The 22,341-nt window shown below is 40.9% G+C and overlaps 1 protein-coding gene across 1 annotated transcript in view; it reads right to left on the minus strand.

Moving 5' to 3' along the window:
* Nucleotides 1-15,145, minus strand: part of Plcb4 (phospholipase C, beta 4) — a 352,340-nt gene extending 337,195 nt beyond the window's left edge. The window contains exon 1 of the mRNA XM_013011053.1: nt 15,057-15,145. The gene's annotated coding sequence lies outside the window, so the exon portion shown is untranslated. The remainder of the gene's footprint in view (nt 1-15,056) is intronic.
* Nucleotides 15,146-22,341: the final 7,196 nt, after the last annotated feature.

Raw genomic sequence — 22,341 nt, forward strand, 5'->3', positions numbered from 1 at the left:
GTGGAATTTTTAGTTCAGTCATGAGGTGTTTGGGGAGATCACAGTATTGTAAAATATGTCAAAGCCTCCTTGCAAATATGAGACATATAGAAGAATTAACTCCTCCACTTAATCAGCATGCCTTCTCTCACCTCCCTCCATAGTTTACCCCATTTACCTGTGGGGCATGTGTGTGTGTGTGAGAGAGAGAGAAACAGACAGACAGAGAGAGAGAGAGACTTCCATTCTGAAGGATGTTCGTACCTATATCAAGAGATAGGCAGAAACCCTGGTGAAAAGTAAGGTACACCTTACCAGTTAATTAATGCTGTCCCCTCTCCAACAAACCTGGGAGCACCTCCATTCAATACAAAGTGAAACACTTCCAGAAGGTTTTTCAAAAGAAATCTGCTGCTCCTAATCAAGACGCGGGTTCCTCCTGGCGAACAAGCTTTACGGAAAACCTGTCAGTATGTGCTGCTTATAACATCCAAGATTAGAAAATAAAAATTAACATGTAACTAGACAGATGAGAAGAGCTTGGTTCTGGTAGAGTCGCCTTCAGGATATGAATTAATACCCAAGTCATCCTCTCGCTTCATTTTCTTCCTTTCCCTCTGGTAGCTGCAGGAGAAATCCCCTGTATATTACTAATGACAGATGGAGAAGAACTTAAACCAGTTACTTTGAAATTCCTTCAAAGGGAATGAAAAACGGACAGAATGAGGCCAGGCTTACGATTCTCAGAGGACCTCACAGGTCCAAAAGAGTCTAAATAAAAGGAAATATCTTCTGTGTTTCCAAATGTTATTGTGAAGTATTTTCTGAACAGCTGTAAAAAAAAAAAACCTAAAAACTAAACTTCAATCCTTCTGAATGTTGTCTCCATTGAAACTTGAATAACAATATATTTAATAATTAACATACTCAGCCAGCACATTTGAGAAATTTGTTAAACCAAAAAGATGCCAAATTGTGAAGATGAAATGTCTCCAATATTATTAATGCTCTAAGCTTAGGAGAAGGACTCTGGTTATAACGGTGAAAGTCATTTTTCACAAAATTCAAACCATTAAAAGCAAAATGCTGCCTCCTGATTTGGAACTATAAAACATGCTCCGTCACAAACAGTATTCAGCAGATTATTTCCCTTTAATTAATTAATAGCTTTCTCTAGTTGGCACTCAAATTGTCTCAGGTCATTTTGAAAATATATACAAAGCACTGTAAAATACCAAAAGTCCAACTTAATAAAATAATCATATTAAATAATTTCCCCCTAAAATTCTAGCCAAGTTTGAAGTAAAAAATGTTTCTGATTCAAAGCTATATTATACTATTAAAGTGAGCATGAAAAATAAGCACGATCTGTTTAAAATGAAACTTAATTATATGGTGAAAACAAAAAACTGTGTGTGTGTGTGTGTGTGTGTGTGTGTGTGTGTGTGTGTGTGTCCACCAAGAATAAATGACAAATTATCTTCAGGGAAATATCTACTCTAGATGTAGATTGCTAATATATTACAATGTCAGGGGTTCTGTTAGCATAAATAATGAATACAGAATTTTCAAATTACTGATCATCTTCCCAAATTGATCATTCTGCTCCTTTTCAGGGACCAGTATAAATAATCATAGAAAATCTTTTCCTCTTTAATAAGTCTGTACATAGCTTCATTTTTATTGATTATGGTGTTTCTTTTGTTTATACACCATTGCTTTTCTAACTTCTCTTCTGTGAAGAGTTTTCAATAATGGCATTTAAATATTCATGCATTTCAGAGTTGGCACCAGAGTCTTGCACTAACTAGAATTTTCCATTCCCCAGGAGTTACGCCAGTGGCTAAAATTTGCAATACATCCAACAGGAGGTCAGTGATGAGGCACTGATCTGGGCTGAAACTGAAAACAAGGATGGCTTTTCAGAGAAGATGGACACTATGCAGGGTCTTTGAAGATCTGTAGAATTCAGCTAGTTAAATTAGGGGATGGAATACAAAGTCAGCAAAGTCATTATGGACTGTTACATCTTTTTTTTTTTTTTAAATAAGTCTGAGCGCAAGTGAAGCAAAGGAAGGAGTTAAAACTTCGTAGCAGAGATCAGGTCATGAATGGTTTATTTTTGACAAATTAGAGAAATAGAAATCAATCTCTAAAGTAACAGGGAGCTGTTGAAGTATTTCAAAGATAATGCTATATAATGAGATTTATTTTCTTAAATTACTTCAGTTGAGTGAGGAGAATGGAATCAAGGGGCAAAGATGTGAAGTTATAAAGTATCTATTTACATGTCTGACTCCTCCAATAAACTGTAAACCAGAGAACAAGAGTGGCAACTCCATCACTATTAAAAGTGTCTGATGTTCCTTTAATAGCCAGTAAAATACATGATGGATGAATGGTGGTAAGGGAGTGGACTGAAAATTCTTGGAACAATCAAGACACGAAACAACAAAGGTATAAATTTAGTTAGCAGCATAGGATTGGCTGGGGAAAAGCAGACAGAAAAGAGATACAAATGAAGTTCTAGAACCCAGGGTAAGACACATATATGGGGTGAAACTGAGGACATGTCTTTTGAACACTATGACTTGAAAGCACCCACACAACTTCAAGGTCCACATGGCTACCAGAAGAGATGAATCTGGAGCTCAAACAGAAGTCATGGATAAAAAGAACTTGCATGAATCAGGTTTTAAGAATTGTAGAAGTCAGTGCACTATCTCATGAAGAAGGTGTTAACAGAGTAAGGAGCACCAAGAGTAATGTAGAAACTTCCAGAGAATACCATTGTAAGGGATGGGTGGTGGAAACATGAATCTCTTCCGTAATATATAAAAATAAGTGTGTGTGTGTGTGTGTGTGTGTGTAAGGAAAAATCATGCTCTCAGACTCAGGGACTTCAACGACTAAGAAGGTCCTGGCAAAAACTAATTAATGCAGTGTGATTCCTTCAGATAAGAGTGATGATGTGACTTTCCCAGAGTCATCAACTCTGCTAACAGCTAGTGCCTTGTTTCCTTATACCGTAAGATTTGGATGTAAGAAAGAGATGAACTCCTTTCAGCAGTGTGGTTTCATGATTCTAATCAAGTTTCACTGCTTGTTAGTGAAGGACAAACAGAGCAGTCTGCACCTTTTCAAACAAAAGGAGCAGGAAAACAAGAGAATACATTATTCAGGTGTCTCGGATATTCACTGCCACACTGAACCAATGGGAAAATACAGCTTGTTCATTTCTACTTAGTGATGCTAATGATTCAGTTAAATTGACTTCTATGAAAGAAAATTACTGTTAATAACCTTAATTTCATTCTAGTCTCTTCCCCCAGGTACCTGACATTTCAGATAAAATATTTTCATAAAATATTAAAAACAAAGAAATTATATCTTAGGTATCTAATTCTATGTTGACAGACTTTATGAATCTCTTCTAGCTCGAAGTCTACAGTTTGGGTACATCACATATAATACATAAGATTTCTCATTCTAGGCATTTCGCATTCCAAATGACATTAAAAACAATTTTTATTGACTGATTCAGTCAATATATATATATTTTTTTATTTTATTTTTTTGCTGGCACTAGGATTTAAACTCGGGGACTTTAACTTACAAGGATGGCTTGGGAGGCTAGTGACTTACCACTTGAGCCATGCCTCTACCCTTGCTTTTTTTTTATTATTTTGGAGATGGTTGTCACAATTCTGTCCAGGTAAGCTTCAAACCACAATCATCTAGATGTCTATCCTCTGAATAGTTTAACTACAACTGTGAATTGTACCCAGGCTAAAATCAATTTTTAAAATTGATTAAAAGTTACTCTAAGGCCCACCAAAAATTTTAATGATGCATGAACCATGTAACACTATGAAACATTCCCAACTTTCAATGTGGTTATCACAGTTGCAGCTTATTTGTCCACAAAACCAGACCACAGACTTTTGACCTTGGCCTAACCTTTTACCCACATCTACCTTGTTCCAGGAGGGCATGTGGGTGAGGACTGCCACTTGCCTCTCCATATTTATTTGCCAACTTTTCCCCTCAGGACCTTTTCTTTTTTGAGTTTTTACGGTTATTATAAAGGTGATGTAGAGAGGAATTAAGTTACCTAAATCAAGTAAAGAGCATATTTCTTTTTGGACAATGCCACAGATTCCCTCTCTCTCTCTCCCAGTTTTTCCCTCCCATCCCCACCTACAAGTTGTGTCCTTCATTTTCAACATAGTATCCAGTGAGTACCACTGCTGCATGTGTTCACCCTTTGTCCCTCCATTACTGTGGCCCTCTTTACCCTCACAAAGGCAGATAACAAACAAACAAGACAAAAAGGAAAGAAAACTAAAACAACATAGGAAGGACAAAACCTCTTGTTCCCACTTCCTGGAGTTCATGTCAATAAATATTATTTTATATAATCAGAGAAGAAGTAGATGTCCACATGCTATCTGCTCCCTAGCAAGACCCTGAAGACACAGGATTACAGAGTCACCAGACCCAGTGGAGTGGCTCAACCCTATAATTCTAGATCATCCGAAGACTGAGAGCTAGAGGATCGTGGTTTGAAGTCAGCTTGGGCAGAAAAGTCTTTGAAGCTCCATCTCCAAAATAGCCAGGGAAAAAGCAGGGCTAGAAGCATGGCTCAACTGGTAGAGCACTAGCCTATCAAGTGTGGCATCCTGAGTTCAATTTCCTGTACATATATATCTATATGTATCTATATATAACCCCATCTATGAGACTTCATCTCACCAATGACTAGGCTTGGTACATACCTGTTATCCTGATTATGGGAAAGCTGAATATGCTTGTCATCTCCAGAGACACAGGAAAGCACACAGAAAGAGAATTCAGCTTAGTCTAGTATGATATAAAATGCATGTGTGGGTGAAATGGTATAGTTCCTGACTAGCAAGTGCAAGTCCTAAATTCAATCCAAGTACTGCCGAAAGAAAAAAAGAAAAGGAAAAAGAGTTCTACCAGGTGGCACTTTTTATTGGGCTTGGATGGATATTATCTAAGGATATTGTCTGTAAACTGTGAAACACAATATAGCATTTCCATTAGCAAAACCCAGCACAGACTTTCCTTGAATACGCAAGGTTTGGATGCCAAGGAAATACGACTGAATCCTACCATATTTCTACAATTGGCAATGTGCTGCAAAAATAAACATGCAGAAGGCATACAATCAGAATGTGGATGTCATTGCCAACCTAACCAGAATCTATCTATCTATTTTTCTTTCTTTCTTTCACTTTTTTTTTTTTGCTTGAACTCAGGGCCTGGGCACTGCCCCTGAGCTTCTTTTTGCTCAAGGCTAGTATACCAACACTTGAGCCATAGTGATACTCCTGGGCTTTTTCTGTTTATGTGTTACTGAGGAATTGAACCCAGGGCTACATGCATGCAAGACAAGCATTCTACCACTAAGCCACATTCCCAGCCCTAGAATTTTTCTTAAAGAAATAGCACCAATAAAAGACCAAAACCCATTGTGGAAAACAGAAACAAGATTTCATTTTCCTGCCATTTATCCACATCAAGATTTACTAACCATGATACTGTGACACATACATCATAAAATTCTGAAATGTAACCAATAATTGGATTTACATTATTGATAACAATTATGTCACTTATAAAAGAAATTTCAAATCAGTGACCTAGATTTTGTAGATTTTTTTTCAAATCTTTCCCTAAATGAAAACGTTGTGCAGTTTCTAATTTACAGAGTTACTTGCCTACATATTGCTTTTAACATCATGGAAATTAACTCCAGGTATCTATAAATAAAGACACATGGTAAGATAGCATTATCTTGGAATTTTCTAATTCTCTAAGAGGATAAAGCAGATTCTTAATTAAGTACAATCATTCCTCAATACTCACAAGGGTTTAATTCCATAACCCCTCACAGATACACAACTCCCTTATATAAAATGGTACATTGTTTGCCTATGACTTGTAATCTATGTACACCTCCTATATCCTTTTAATCATCTCTACATTACTTATAATATATAATATAATTAAATGCAATGAAAACAGTTGTTACACTGTATTGTTTAGGAAATAATGATAAGGAAAAATGTCTAAGGCAAGGGATGAAGCTAATTAATAAAGTAGCTGGCCTTGCGTTTAATCCCCAGTACAGCAACAAAAATAAATGAAGAAGAAAAAAGGAGAGAATCTGTTCATATTCAGTAAAGACACAATTTTTATCCACATATCTTCAATCTGTGGTTTATTTGAACCAATATATTTAGAATCCATGGATACAAAAAGCCAACTGTATTAGAAAGTCTAAAGCTACAAATACACCTGAGCAAGATTCTCAGCTTTGACATTAACTGTCCCAGGTGAAGATCATCCTCTGTTCTGTGTGGCCTACGCAAGGCCACAGTACTCTGTCCACATATTCCAAGGTACATATGACAAGTCCTTCTAGACAGAGGTCAAGAATTTTGCAGAAACTCTTCAACTCCAACTCTACAAGATATTTCTGAATTGCCAAGTGCCAGTGGCTCATGCCTGTAATCCTAGCTACTCAGAAAAGCTGAGATCTAAGGATTGTGGTTCAAAGCCAGCCTGGGCTTTGAGACTCTTATCTCCAATTAACCACCAGAAAACCGGAAGCAGCAGTATGGCTCAAGGGTAGAGCGCTTCGTCTTGAGCTGAAGAGCGCAAGGACAGCGCCCAAGCCCAGAGTTCAAGCCCCATGACCAACAACAACAACAACAAAAAAGATATCTCTGCATTGTGGGGCTTTTCCAGTAGCCTCTTAAATAGCAAATTCTTTTTTATTAAGTATGATCTTCTCAAGGAATTTTAAGAACATTCTATGTCTATGTTTTAAAGTCACTGGAATCTGACTGAGTTAATAGAACTGTGTAACCATTGTAGATCATGCTTGACTTAGAAGACACAGTTGCATAATTTGAGGTTGTGAGAGACAGAAGTTTCACAGAGACCTTTCCTTCCTTCCTTCCTTCCTTCCTTCCTTCCTTTCTTTCTCTTTCTTTCTCTTTCTTTTTCTTTCTTTCTCTTTCTTTTTTCTTTCTTTCTTTCTTTCTTTCTTTCAGAGGCATACAGTGCTCTCTCAAAATTTAAAATGTACAAACTTTTAGGACCAAATAACTCTATTTCTTGGAATTTAACTGCAGGAAATTTTCACATGTATGCACAAAGCCTAATGAGAAAAGATCTTCAATCTTTCCACTTGCAATAATGAAAATAGAGAAATGGTCAAAACATGGTATGGACAGCCTACCAAACTGTACACAATGTTAGGAAGAACAAAGATAACAAATACAATACCATGACAAAATCTCCAGTTAAGGACAGGGAGCAAGTCAAAGGAAAACGTACAGAGAATGACCCAGTTTTTATAATAAGGAAGAAAACTGTTTATGTGCTGCTATATGTAAATTCACACACAGAAGAGGGGAAAAAGGCGCTCTCCACTGTGTGGATGGTTCTCTATCCAGGGAGGCTGTAGAAAAGGGAGAAGAAAAAAACAATCTTTCTCATAGGGAGTAGGATTTCATTTGTATCGAGGGTGATCTCTGCGTCAAGGAAAATGAGGGCTTTTAAGTGGATTGCACCTGGAAACACTAACCTGCAGAAACCTTGTATTCACTCCGAATAAATATAGCAACTACCAAATAGCAGAGGGACAATTGTGGCTGGTTAGAGCTGAAGTCAGTGATGCAGGTCAGAGAATCTCCAAGTCCCCATTAGTGAATCCGCCTGTCTCTCAACGCTGAGGTATTCATAGATTAAAGGACTGCCATAGACTAGAAAAGTATGTCCTACCCCTCTCAGCTTGGTGTATATTTTGCTAACATCTTGGGGGAAACAGCAGAAAAAAAAAATCAAGCCGAAATTCAGAATCTGAAATCCTTTCACTCTCAAAATGAAAGACCATAACAACCTTTGCAATTGAATAATAAATACATTAAAAAACAATGTCAAACAAAAGTAATGTGTTTTTTTTTTCTGAGCATTCTGAGCATGTTTCTGAGCATTCCACTCTTGACAAAAAAACCTCAAAAATGGGAGTTGGGGCAGGGGGGTTAACTTTATTTCCCAGATGAGTTTGGTTTGGCCACACCAGAGGTTGACACATTTGTCTTTATTTTCAATTGCATCCAAATATATGTAAATAAAGATATATAACTGAGGAGACTGAAATCTCCCTGAATGAATGCTCCAAATAAATCTAGAATTCAAGCTTCTCTTGAAAATGTATAGCTGTTGGCAAGGCTGAGTCCCAGACCCACCTGTAGAAATCTGATGAGACATTACCTGCCCTGCAGCTGCTCTCCTGAGAGGGACTTAGCACCACATGACTCCTTAAGGTATCTAAAACCCAGTCAATAACTCTTGTGCAAATTACTTAGCTGGTCACTAGTGGCATCAGAGACCATGCCAAACGCAATGAAATCAGGAGAAAGTTGGTCAGATAAAGCACAGGTCCCTGAGAGAGCTAGAATTCATGCTTAGGATCCCAATTATCCTGCAGTAACCTCCCTGTCAGACTGTTAGCCCATGTAACTGCAGAAAGGAAAGCTCCTACAATGAAATGGTGACTCAGACCTTATCCTCATCTGCCAGTTCAGTTCCATCCTCACAGCTGCAATGCCAAAAGCTTAGCTGTGACTTCACCCAATTTCCCAAAAAACAAAACTTTCTGTAGCATGTATACCTGAATGGCAAGTAACCCAGAGCTATGGTAGTAGGCCAGGTGTGGTGGTACAGGCCTAGAATCCCAGCCTGGGGAAGCTGACACAGGAGGATCATGAGTGTCTTTGTCTAACCAGCGTAAGTCATATAGAGGGAAAAAGTTGGATTTTAACTCCCTGGGGTGAATAACCTAATTTCTTCATGTCAGTTTCCTCAGTGTAAATTGAAGAGAACAGTGGTACTCACCAAAAAAAAGGCTTGTTGGGGGTGAGGGAGTAAATGAAGTGACTTTTTGCAATTGTCAATGACTGTCTGTGATTTTGTTTTACTATCATTGTGTATTAATGTTCAAAGTAGGGAAGCTGAGTGCTCCCACTGAAGACCTATGGATGAACGAGAGCCATGGTACCCTACAAACATCGGTGATCCCCAAATCTCCTAGTAGATAGTTCTCTCTTTTAGGCTCATAAGACAATGAATATAGTCTTAAAAAAAATTCAGGTGCCAGTGGCTCATACTTGTAATCCTAGCTACTCAGGAGGCCGAGATCTAAGGATTGTGGTTCAAAGCCAGCCTGGCCAGGCAACTCTGTGAGACTCCAGTTAACCACCAGAAAACTGAAAGTGGCACTGTGCCTCAAAGTGGTAGAGTAATACTCTTGAGCATAAAAAAAAGCTCAGGGATAGTGCCCAGGCCCTGAGTTCAAGTCCCACAACCAACCAAAGAAGAATGAAAAGCCTAGATAGGAGATAAAGATGCTAAGGAAATAACATCTCCATCAGAGATAGGAGACTAGGAGCTAGTGCTAGTTTCCTCTATCGAAATGAAGTCACAGGGAAGTGGCGCTGTAGCTCAAGTGGTAGAGTGCTCGCCTTGAGCTGAAGAGTGCAGGAACAGCGCCTAGGCCCAGAGTTTAAGCCCATAACCGACAAAAAAAAAAAAGAAATGAAGTCACAGGGACACAGGTCCAAAGAAACATTTAGCATTTCCAAGGAGCCAGTGGAGGGCTGCTAAATCTTTGAATAAAAAATAAATAAATCCTCCAAGTGGTCTGTATGGATACATCAGTGTCATTTGGAAAATAAATAGCATGAATGATAATATTAATAGCACTCGTAAGAGGAAAGGCAGAAAGCTGCAGCAGCAGCAGCACTTACTACAGTACCCTGGATCATTTAGCATGCAGTCCAGGGCACTTCAGCCTACATCTTTATTCTTCTTGTACCCATGGGGCAACTAAGGCTCAAAGCCTATGCCCAGGGTCACATGGCTGGTACAGCACATTGTTAGGATTACAGGTCAAGACTCCCTGATCCCAGTGTCTGAAGATCTCAGAAGCTCTATGTTATTGAAAACAAACCCAGTATGCAATTAGCATCTGTCCATCTGTCCACTGACCACCTCCCAAAGGGACCATTTCTAGAGCTGATGTGTATCACCTTGTGTGGGTCTTGGGCCTCCTTTCTAACCCTGTTAGAAAGCCTTTGGAGCATATTTTAAACGCATACAATTACTTACAGATACATTAGAAACAAATCATATTAAAATATATGTATCACAATAAAAATTTTTAAATTGGACCCACAACACAGTAATACTTGTTACTTCTGAACCCATTAAACACCAAGGTCTAGCAATGCCTCTAAGTCCTGCAGTAATTGTCACTTGGAAGTAAGTACAAATAAAAACCTGCCAGCAACACTCATGAACCCATTAAACTGCATCCTCCAGCTTTTATGGGGTGGACCTGAGGTGAAAAATGCCTGTCCTAGTAGAGGAAAGGAGAAGTCAAATGCAAAATAAATGGTCTATGTCTTCTCCGCTTATGAGCTGCTTATCATTGGTTTAAGTGACTTTTTTCTTCCAGTTTCTACCGAAATGTCTACTTAAGATTCTTCATGCCAAGGAACCAAAACATCCTTTAATTGTTTAGGAGGGAAAATGTGCTTCAGAAGAGTAATACATCCTAAAGTAATGATTTGCCTGGCCCCAAACTGTTTCAATAGTAGAAGGTAGAATTCCCCAAAGGATCATGGGAGAAGAGCTATGAAGGAGACTCCCACACTAGGGGAGAAGATAACATTATCTTGTAGTCATGTGTTGTGCATGTGCTCACCAAAGACTTTGTAAGTACTAGATGAGAAAAGTGTTCAGAGGGAAACCTTCTGATTTATGGCCTCTTTCAACTGTTTTGATTCCTTAAAGAAAAAGTGGATTACATGTAAATAGCTGGTCATTCATTGCCCTGAACATAATAGTTTCTTAGATGAGACTTGAAAGGAAGGCAAATATGACTTTCATCTCCTCTAGGAACTTGATTATACCTTCAGCAGAGAAGAAAGCACCCAAACACATGAGCAACAAGATAGACATTGAGAAAATGAGGTTTCACAGGTTGTGCTTGCAATAGAGTGAAAAAGAGACTTTGCAAATAAAACTGATTCTCGGTTGGTTATTTTGAAAGCAGGATTAAATCCAACAAAGACAATACAACCTCTCATTCACCCACTCCAGTAATAGATTATTACCTAGTCTACCTCTACCCACTGCAGAAGAAGCAAACGCATTTATATATTTGGGGAGGGGGGCAACAGCCTCTAGATAATGCAAAACCTTTATATCATTCGAATGTGTTACTAGATAAGTGATATTACAAGTTGAGAAAGTATTTCTGCTTCATAGTATCAGGCTTATCAGAAGAAAAACTATTAAACAGAAAAAGCAAATACTATGCATACTAAGCAAGGTTATTCTGTCTCTTTCCTAAGCCTGACAGGGAAACAGGAAAATGTAGAGTGGGAAGCCCTAAGTATTAAGCGGTATCCTTGCAAACAAGGTTAACATTTAAATGCCAACAGCAAAACTGGACAGCCACAGCTGAAATCCATCAGTGCTGACACTATTACCTATGTGCTCTGATCCAAAAAATTATAATGTATTTATTTATCAGTAGGTGAGTATGTGTTTCCTGCAGACATAGAATGTGTCTATATGCTCATATTATAAAATGGAAAAAGTCACTACTTGAGGAATTTCAGTCTGGACATGAAATATCAATGGTGTTCATTAAAGCACCGCCATTAGTCCTTGACCTAATTCTGCATTTCAAACACAGAAATTCTTGATCTTACAGGAACTCACTGTGATGAGAGTTTATTAAAAAGCTGGCTCATCTGTGCTAACACACGTGCTGTTTCATCCTTAATCAGAAGTGACCACCAATGTCAATAACTTAGTCCCAATCTTACTATAAATAATTACAGGTTTCAAAGAATACCCTTTCCCAAAAATATTTGAATTCACTCAAATATTGAGTTCCTACGGACACTGTAGGAAACATGAGAACTATATCATCTGCCTACTCCTGCCTGACACTATTACTTATGTGCTCTGATCCAAAAAGATATATTCTCAGCAGAAAATGTGAACAGTTTCATGTTTAAAAGTCTTTAAAATAAAAGCAAATGTGGTAGCCACTCACTAACTTTACAAAAAAAAAGTAGCCCGCAAATTCTGTTCATGCAGTCTGACAATTGAGTTTGCAGTTAGATTTGAAAGAACTGGGACTGGAAATCCAGACCCTGTGCCCAAAGCTAACTGCCTTAAATCACAGCCTTTCATGAGTTTTCATCCACAAGGGGGATGGATTCAAGGACAACAATGGAGTAGCAACAAAGCTCAATTCACCTCCATTTTCACTTCCAGGACTGGTACCAATGAATACAAGACAATTGTCATCATTTGAATTCTTAATTTTAATTCTTAATCTTAAAATGGATTTAGCATTATCCCGGGGTGGGGGGGCATACTCATTGAGATTGTGAATATAAAAGTCCCATGTTACCAAAATCAGCAGCAGTATATACTAATCTAAAGGCAGCTACATATGCTCTTGGAAAAGACAAAACAGCAGCACCAGAAGGACAGACTGGTCTCTGCAAGTCTGCTGGGATGCAGTTTTTCAGAAGTGAGACAATTTTTAAAATCCATTTCTGCAAAAAAGCTTTCTGTTAAGCCTTAACACTGTGTGTGTGTGTGTGTGTGTGTGTGTGTGTGTGTGTGTATCTGTCTGTTTGCCTATCTGTCTGTCTGTGCATATTCTAGTACTAGGGCTTGAATTCAGGCCCTGAGTACTTTCTCTTGGGTTTTCACTCAAAGCTAGCACTTTGCCCCTGGAGCCACATATCCACTTCTGGCTTCTTGGTGGTTAATTGGAAGTAAGTCTCATGGACTTTCATGCCTGGACTGGTTTCAAACCACGACCCTCAGATCTCAGCCTCATGAGTAGCTAGGATTACAGGAGTAAGCCACAGATGCCTGACCGTTAATACTTTGTAAATTCCTGTATTTCATCACCTCCTAAGACTCACACATAGCACCTCAAGATTCTGGGGAATGTAATAGTTTCACATCACTCACATTTTCTCTGGCACGCAAATATAAAACTTCCCAAAGAGTATTTGAGAACAAAGCTCTTCTGCGGGGGTGTGCACTTGTAAAATAAAGGTAGAATTATTCCAACAGACGTGAATGTGCACCCTTGATCAAACAGAGTCTTTGAAATTCTGTTTTGACAGTTACTTGCAGAATAGCATTTCCACCTCAGATTTAATTCAGGGCTGGGTAGTGATATTATCAAAGCTAAATCAAAACTAAGTTCTGATGGCTGAAGAATGATATAGTTGGAGGGAAACGTAATCAGTAATTCAATACATGGGATCTTTAGATAGAGGTTATGTTACATTCAAAGAGTTACTAGTTCCAGAAGCAAAAGTCACTTATGCATTAAAATGCTGACAAAATGCTACCCATTTAAAACTGATATTTTTAAAAAACAAAAGCAGGTGTTCTCCCAAGACAGCAATCATTTATTAAACTTCTCCAGTTCAAAAGAAAGATGATATGATGGATCAATACAGCAACTGAAAAATAGGCAAGACTGTTATATGAAAAACACAACCTAGTCGATTATGTAACATAGTTGGGGATTACACCACCCTGCTCCAACTGATTTTTGATCTTCTGTTTGACAAGGAACTTAGACCACTCAAGTTTGAAGAGTATAAACCAATAGATTCTTTGTCACTTCAATCATACAGTTTTCAAACCAACATCTTGAAAAAAAGTTAACATTTTACACATACACACACACACACACACACACACACCACAATTTTCCTACTGAAGAGAACATTTCTTCAGCCCCTTTCTTAACCTTCTTGGAGAATGCCTAGGTTAAAGTCACCAGTTGCTTTTCCTGGTCATACTTCCTTTATGAATCTGAGTTCTCTTTAAAGAGGAAGTTCAATTCCATTTTGAGCTGTTACACAGTTGCCTATGCTTGGATGACATTAAGAACCAACAAGATCATTCAACAGCTATGTCCACACACCGTTAAATTTATAGACCATTCTAAGCCTTAAAAAATATGGTGACCTTCTATGAATAGTTTTGCCTCAATTTAAATCTCAAACACTTTGTTTTCAGAACAATAGCTAGAATCACTACAAGGCTTTTTTATTTTTTTAAGAAAAAGTTAGAGGCAGCACTCAAATGCATGTGTTATTTGTGGAAATATAATAGACATCTGCCTTTCTTTGTGGGGAAAAAATACTAGTCTTATGATAGTTTTATGATTGTAGGTAAAGTTGCACTGGGGCACATTTGGAACTTGAAGAAATCCATGTTTTCATACTTCGATTCCACAGTCTACAAAGTCTAAAACTCGGAAACACACAAGACTTAACTGGTTAAGAAAAGAAAAAAAAAGAAGCAACTTTAAAAGTCTGAAAATAAGACACCTATACTATCCTTCAGTTATCCGCTTTTAGAAGGGTCAAACACGGACCGACACTCTCCGCAACACTCCCCCCCCCCTCAAGTGCTACACCAATCAGGGTTATTTTAAGTGGAAAAGGGTCCACCATTTCTACAACGTCCCCAAGAGAGGTTAGGACCCACACGCACACACATTTACATGCTTAGCACGATGCCAACTATTTCCAACCAAAATAATCAGATACACGTCGAGCCAAGCTATTTCTAGTCCAGAAGAGGGTGAACGTTTCAGAGTCTGAGGAAAACCCAGTAAGAGATGACTACAGGCAAACAGAGGCGGGGAGGGGGGAGAGGGGGTTGGGAAAGGGAGGGAAGGCGACGGGGTCCCCTGGCTCCCTTGTGTGTGTGCGCGCGCGCGCGCGCGCGCGGAGCGTCTGGCACCCGGGCACCTGCACCCGGGGAACCCGACCGGGCATCCGGGTGCGCGCGCACGCGAGCCCGCGCGTGGTCGGGACGCACCCTCCGAAAGCAAACAAGCCCCCAGCCAGCCACGGGCCGGGGCGGGCGGGAGCATCCTTGGGGCGGGATCCGGGAATGTCTTCTCCTACCTGTCACACTTTGTTTGGAGGAGCTGCTGCCAAAGACGCGACCACGGCCGCCTTGCCTGCCTTGGAGACCCCGTGTGTGTGTATATATGTGTGTGTGTGACAGAGCGTGTGTGTGTGTGTGTGTGTGTGTGTGTGCGCGCGCGCGCGCTTGGATCTGTGAGATCTTGTTTGCGGTGCAGCTCACTTAACTGCTCCCGGCGCCACTAACCCCCTCCCCGCCATCGAGCGCCGCCGCCGAACCCCCTCCCGGCGCACCCCAGTCCCGCCCTCCCGCCTGCCTCCGCCCCCCTCCCCGGCCTCCCCGCCTCCCCGCCGCGCGGTCCTTACCTCCGCAGATGAAGGGAGTGGGGGGGGTCTCGGCGGTCCTTCCCGGGCAAGCCCACAGGGCAGCGCCCGCCCGCCGCACCGTCCGCCGGGCTCAGTGTGCCCCCCCACCCCGCTCCCCGCCACCCTCCCCTGGCCCACTGCTTCCCCTTCCCGGGCTGCGCCTGGTTCCCCCGGTCCCCCGAGTCTCCCTCCTCTATCTCGCCTCCCGGCTCCGGAGCCCGAGCTGTCGCCTCGCAGCCCCAACCTGCCCGGGCTACGGAGCATGCCCAGTGCGGCGCGCCCGGGCTGTGCTTGGGGGGGTGGGCAGGGGCCGAGCCGGCAGCGGCGGTGCTGGGAGCCCGCGGGGCGGGGAGGGGGCGCCGGACGGGCTGAGCCCCGTGGAGGGCGGCCGAGCGCTTTGGGAGAAGGTGGGTGGGGCGTCCGGAGAAGCAGCCCCCCCCTCCGTGAGTGCTCCTCGGGGGGTCTCCCCCGGTAGTTCCCTGGAGTTCGGGGTGCGTCGGGAACACGAGCCGGGGCCGGGGACACCCGGCTGGGGTGGGCCCAGGCTGGCAGAGGGCCGTGGGGGACGCGGGGGGCGTAGAAAGAGCAGTGGGGTTGAGACCGGCGAAGCCGGGGCCCGGGCGCCGCTGGTCGGGGCAGGCAGCAGGGCTGTTTTCTGTGTGTTGTTTTGTTGTGTTTTTTAATAAATAAGGCGTGTACATACTGTGCCAGGCACTGTTCTAAACGCTTTTTCTTCATTTAATCCGTGCAACAATTTTCCAAAGCAAGTACTACTGGGATCCTTTCTAATTTTTTTTCTTTTTTCTTTTTTTAACTTCCAGGCTTAAGCTGAGCCTCAGAGAGAGATAAAGTGGACCCAAAAAGTCTTTTCCCGAGTGCAGCCTCAAATGTGCCACACTCCCCGCCCCCCGCCCCCAGACTCTGCTCCCAGGGGTTCTGGGGGGTACTACTCCTAGCCCAACCACAGCCCCGGGCACCTCCAAATCACCCCTGCACTTAGGCCCTAACCGCCTTTGATCTAGTTAGTGTAACCCTTTGTGCAGACCCTAAGTAGGAGAGGCTTTAGGAAGGACTCAGGGAGGGGGCTACCCCGCCTCCTCCCTCTCTGCCGGCGGCCACCAAAACCCGGAGACGTGGCACCTGCGCATTGGGAACTGGGGCCATGCTTTCAGAAGAACTGGGCATGCTCAGCCGCCTGAGCAGGTCTGCCTCTCTAGAAAGAAAGGGTCTGACTCTGTGTGTGTGTGTGTGTGTGTGTGTGTGTACACGCGCACATGTTGGGGGAGTGTGGGGAGGGAAGTGGGGGTGGGGGACTCTGGGAAGCAGGGGGAGGAGAGGCAGTTGAAGATGCAAAAGGTTCATTCTCTTAGTGCATTCTTGGTCAGGAGGCATAAGACAGGAAGATAACCAAGGAAAGTTTGCCCACTGAGCATCTTTAAGCAAGAGAGGATGAGAGTCCACTGACCACTCTCCACCTAAACTAATACACTACAATTTTAGCTGAATCCTGGTGGGGTGGGGTGGGGGAACTCTTTTTGGTAGCTCAGCCTATCTGCCTGTGAAGAAGCCAAGAAAAAAATATCCTAGATCAAGTTTCCCAGGAAGACTGGAAAGGGAAAAACAGATCCCAGGTAAAAGCTCATAGTTCTTTGTTCAGGATTCTTCGAGATGTGTTGATTTGGGCCTATGCCAGGGTGACCAGGTAGTACTTCTTAAGCTATAATGGACACACAAATTACCTGTGCATCTTATTAAAGTACAGATATTGAGCAGGCCTAGAGTAAAACCTGAGATCATGCATTTCTAGTAAGTTACCATATCATGTTTGTGTTGCTTTCTTTAGATGAGACTTAAAGTAGCACAATGTTTTTAAGCCTGTTCTCTTCTTTATGTATGTGAAAACTAAGGTTCAAGAGAGGTTACACAATTTTCCCAGGCCACAGAACCTGGAAGTAATATATAGCTAGTAATATATAGCTAGATCTAAATGAACTAGAAATATCACCCAGATCTAAATGAGCTAGAAGCTACAATCTATGTTTTAACAATTTTTCCCCTTAAATGTCTTTAATAGAATTTAGCTTAGTACATAATGCAGCTGAGCTTACTATAACAGATTTTGCTGTGTAACAAACACACTAAAAGTTAGTAATTGGAGACAATTATTCATTAACTCAAACATCTGTGAATCCTCAATTAGGACTGAAATCAGCTCAGCAGCTCTGATGTCTCTCTGATATCTCTCTAGAGCCCACTGAAAGCAGCTGCAGACATATATAGTCTGGCTTCATTCAGATGACAATGACAGGGTATTTCTATCTGGATTCTTCATGCAACAAGCTTCTACTTTGAAAGGTAAGGAAGGGCAGATATTTCCAACTGATACCATCTAGGGATGAGGTTTATTTTCTCTAGCCATTAAAGAATTGAAAGGCAGGAAAAGCATTTAAAGCATAGAGAGCAAGTCTTTTTTTTGGGGGGGGGTCGTGGGACTTGAACTCTGGGCTTGGGCACTGTCCCTGTGCTCTTCAGCTCAAGGCGAGTGCTCTACCGCTTGAGCCACAGCGCCACTTCCCAGAGCAAGTCTTTTGAAAGTGAAAATAGACTTTTCAAAAGGAGGAGATCCAAAGAGAAGTCCCAGGAGTACTCTTGGAGGGCAGGCTCCTCCCATATCTCTTCCTTTGAGCTTTGTGCTGATTGCTTGATGGATTATGCTTGTGCTGTCCTGGCTTTTTTCCATCCATTGAGCAGACACCCTGGGCATTATGAAAAGAAAAAGGTTTTAATAGGAGCCCAAGGCATTATGGGAACAAGAAGCACCACAATAGGTCACATGATATCTATCACATGTTATATTTACCACTCTTTTGGTTGATCATGGGGCTTAAACTCAGGGGCTGCTGTGCTGTCCCTGACCTTTTCTGCTCAAGGCTAGATTCTATCACTTTGAGCCACAACCACACTTGTGATTTTTAGGTAGTTAATTGGAGCTAAGAGTCTGATGGCCATTCCTGCCAAGGCTGGCTTTGAACCATGACTCAGATTTTAGTCTCTTTTGAGTAGGTAGCTAGGATTACAGTCATGAGCCACCAGCACCTAACCTTCACCCCTTTTTCAGTTATCCTCCTAACAGTTCCCCTTTCCCTCACTACTATCTTTTAATGGCTAAAGAAACTTAAATACATTCATTTAGATTGAATGCACAGGAAAGGCACTCATTTTTAATGGCAGCATATGCAAAATCCTTTTTTTAATCTGCCATGTGTATCAGTTTCCCAAAATTTTGCTCCTTGTCTTGGACCTCACTCTAAATTTTATACATTAGGTCAATCATTTTATGTATTGGTAAAGTAAATCACAGCAAACTCAAATGTAATCCATGTAATATTGATGTTTTTAATGAATCACTGTGGTATAGAAACTTAATTTTATACTAAATCTTAAATTCATGTTGATTCCCCTTCATGATACCGCAGGCAATCATTCATTCAACAAATTTCTGAAACCTTTCTTTGTGCTAACCACTGTTCTTTGTCCAAGATGTTAAGATAAGTGAAAGACAAAAGTTACCCCTCCTATGAAGCTTAAATACTATCAGAAGAGACAGACAGCGGCACGTTATGAAAGCTAACAGTAGAATGCTAACACTTCCCAAATTAAGAACCGTGGGAAAAATGGGAAGGAAAAAACTTCCTGGAATGGGCTGGAGGGTGGGAATTCCTGCTTTGGATAATAGTAGCTTCTCTAAAGAGAGTGGAAAATTAATGGGAAGATAGATGCAAATTCTCAGGAAACCATTTCCAGCAGTGGGAACAGCAAAAGCTGTGAAATGACCATGTGCTTGTTACATTCAGGGAAGAGAAAGGAGGCCAGAGTGGCTGAGCAAGGCATAGAGTGAACAGAATTGGAGTCACAGAAGCAGCAGGAGGCCAGGCCCTGTAAGGACACAGAAGGGACTTTGGACTTTAATAGAAGTGTGATGTCAACCCATTGGAAGATGTTGAACAGGATTATAAATGGCCTACTTGATCATGTAGAGAGACTCATATTGAAAAAATGCCTAGGGCAAGTACAGAAAAAAGGAATCTGTTCTAAGGATACAGTAGTAGTACAACTAGGAGGGCTTGATAAACCAACGTTTAAATAGTCGAACCCAAACCAGGTTAACTCTTCAACTTCAATCTCATTTTATAGCCAACCTTCTCTCTTTTTCTGCCACAAGCCCAGCAGTGTTCCTTACTTCTTAAATGGAATTTGGTGGCATTTTCTAGCTCTCTTTCCTTTCCCACACCTGCCCCTGCCACATGCCCACCATGACCTAGTTCCTCTAGTGTGTTGAGGAGGAAGGAAAAGGCAAAGAACTGAATATATCTGCACTTGACCTGTGACTATGATGCTTCCCTTGCTTAGTTCACTGTATTAGGGTACTAATGTCACTGTCTGTGATAGATATCCAATGCCAGCTCTTTGTCATGGTGACACAGGGAGTACTTTGGAGGATCCTTCTAGAACTTCACTGGTTTCTATTCCCTTTTTTTCTAAACTCCACAGCATCTCAATGCTGGGGTTCACATTCCAGGGAGGCTACCCCACTACGCGAGCCTTCCACAAGAAAGTAAACCCAGCACTATGTCCCTAAGAAGCCCAGAAGAAATGGAGAAATTACTTATCCCAGCCAGGCTAAAAGGTTGACAGGAAAGGAGGTAGGCATGCATAGGGGTCCTATACACCTGGCCCCATTTATGACACTTTCCATAGAACACAGGTCCCAGAACACCTCTTAGTGGTTGGCTGAAAAGTCCAATAATCAGATTTCTGGCAGTAGCTTTTTATGTAAATTAACATTCACCACAAGAAGGGCCCAAAACAATCAAGATGCAACCAGTTCCTCACCTTGATGACATTTTATAATGTACTTGTTTTTGTGGTGGAAAATGAAAGCATCAGGTTAATAGTCTAGACTATATTAGCAATGACCACATTGTATCCCTTTTAGAGAAAAGGCAGTACATCACTTGTCCCAATTTAAAGTGACCCATTAATCACTGTTTCCTCCTAGGTCTTTATTTGCTGCCCTTTCAAAATGAAGAGGTCATCACTGGCCCATTTGTTCAGTTTGCCTTAATTGGAGACATACATCTTTGAAAAGTGGGCAGCTCACAGACGGGCCTGACATGAGCTTTCTCAGCCTCAGGTTACTCTCTCACCTTATATCTGGTTTCTCTGTATGCTGAGGAACTAAAATGACTTGTTGGAGGACATAGGGAATAATAATAAGGGAGAAAACAAAGAATGTGGCAATAAAGTGCTCGAGGACTGAATTTATATACAACATATGGTAGATGGGGGGGGGAGCAACAACATTAAGCTTCCAGTTAAATGGTTGTTGATGGGAGTGTAAAGGGATACTGGAAAGAAAGTAGAATAGAGCTGAGGTTAAGCCCTTACAAACTACTTGCTTAAAACATAGAATTCTCTATATTTGAACAAGGCTTAGGATATGACGTACATGGTAAACATTTAAATATGCAGTGATGGGGATGAGGATGATTGTTGCTAGAGAGGCATAAAATACATACAATGAAGATCTTTAGTAGGAACTTGGGTGACACTTTCAGTGATACAGTCACCTTTGTTATCAACACTTAGATCAAGATACAGCATCTTTTCAGCACCCCCAGAAAGTTCCTTCATGTTCTTAGCAGATCATTCCTCTCCTAAGCTCTCACACTGTCATCACCAGGACAGTACAGATAACCACCATTCTGACACCATGAAATTGCTTTGTCTTCTTTTTGAATCTTGTAGTGATGGAATCATGCAGAACATACACTCTTATCTCTGCCTTTTTTCACTCATCATTATGACTAGGGGACCTATCACTGTTGAAGCTTGTATCTGTGATTTCTTCCTTTTTTATTGTCTCATGTATCATTGCCTAAATAAAGTAAAATGAATTTATGCAATTTGTTCTGATGATTTAAAAAAAATCAATAGGTGGGGTTTTAGTTCTTGTTTTCTTTCAGTGTTCTAGTAGGTCCCTGAAAGCTCTTCCTATCCCAACACAATGACTTCTTTCCCTATTATTAGCACAACATAGAATCTTAAGTACTCAATTCCCCTGTTAATGGATTGTTCTGCAAGAATAAAAGCTATTCTGTATCATGATAAAGTGAATTCTGAAGTGTTTCATGAAAAAAAGCATCAATAAAAATGATGGCATATTTCTGGATAAAATATAAAACATTTTTTCAAATAAGCCAATAATTAAACTGTTTTTTCTAACACCCTAATATTCACAATCATTCCCTTGAAACCTGAGGGATATGTGCTGTTGGGTAGCAATTAAACAGCTTTAAAAATGACATCAGCATTGAATCTATGGCATATGACATTCAAATGAGTGTGCTGTTCCTATTTACCTGATGTTTATGACAAGATTACATAAAATGAAATGAGAGCTTATGGAAAATATACACACTATTTAATGAAGCTGCTTAACTGCTGGCCTAATTGCATGATTTTATGTTCTTAGCCATTCTTTAAATGTGAACAAATCAGTTTTGTAAATACAATGATTCGTTCCTACTATTTCTGCTGTACTGCAACAAGATTAGAAAAATACATTAATTTACAATATAAATATCAATTGTACACTCCACAAGACTCAATGTTCTTTTCTTTCCTTCCCCGACTCCATGTGGCTGGAATCACAACAAAAATACAATTCAGTTAAATTTATTATTTTGCTATGCCTCAAGAAACCCAAAATCTTCACCCACACAAAAATAATTTTTGACCTTCCTTTTTCGATCAATTTTTCCATTGTGATTCATACTGACCAAGCTAAAAATAATACATTATACAGTTTCCCTCCTAGAAGAGGTTTACAAGATCATGTGATCTGATCACTTCAACTAATCAATTAACGTTTTAAATTCCAGAGAAGGAGTAGCTG

Source organism: Dipodomys ordii, unplaced genomic scaffold (assembly GCF_000151885.1).
Source record: "Dipodomys ordii isolate 6190 unplaced genomic scaffold, Dord_2.0 Scaffold13, whole genome shotgun sequence".
Taxonomy (NCBI): domain Eukaryota; kingdom Metazoa; phylum Chordata; class Mammalia; order Rodentia; family Heteromyidae; genus Dipodomys; species Dipodomys ordii.